Raw genomic sequence first — 755 nt, 5'->3', positions numbered from 1 at the left:
GAAATGCCTTAAAATGCAAGTTTATGTTGTGACTCATGGTTCCAATTAAATCATTTTTTTTCTAAAAACTCCAAAAAATATTATATCTGTATATTTAAAAATATCACCAAAACATGCCTTAATTAATAATACATTTTATTTCATAGGCTCCTTTGTGTCACCCAAGGAAAACTTACAGTGAATACAAATATAAGAACACAGCATTAAAAACAATAAAACATTAAGACCAAGTTAAAATACAACAGTGGAATATCAGACGGAGAAGGACATTTTAAACAGATGAGTTTTATATGCAGACTTGTATTGTGGGAGTGAATTGATGTTCCTCTTGACGGGGGGCCGAGAGTTCCAAAGCTGGGGAACAGAGCTACTAAAAGCTCTGTAACCCATGGTGGTGAGACGGGCGGACGGGACAATCAGATGCCTGGAGAAGGATGATAGTCGGTGAGGAGATCCTAGATGAGATATCCAATGCTCGTGACTGAGCAGATTTTGAGCAGACCAAAGATGATGGTGGTGTTGTCACATCTGGGTGGAGCATCAGCTGATCGGGCCAGGCAGGCAAGCACACCGTGGTCAATAATTTGTGCTAAAAACTCCAAAAAAATAAATAAAATTATCTGAATATTTCAAAAATATCACCAAAAATATGCTTTAGTATAGCCTTACCATCGTGAAAAGATCCATAAAAATAAAAAGTCCCCGAAATACCTTAAAATTTAAGACTAGGTCCTAAAACATGCTGCCAAGTGATT

The sequence above is a fragment of the Cynoglossus semilaevis genome, chromosome 10 (genome assembly GCF_000523025.1).
Source record: "Cynoglossus semilaevis isolate Cse_v1.0 chromosome 10, Cse_v1.0, whole genome shotgun sequence".
NCBI classification, from domain to species: domain Eukaryota; kingdom Metazoa; phylum Chordata; class Actinopteri; order Pleuronectiformes; family Cynoglossidae; genus Cynoglossus; species Cynoglossus semilaevis.
Note: the sequence above shows the minus strand (reverse complement) of the source record.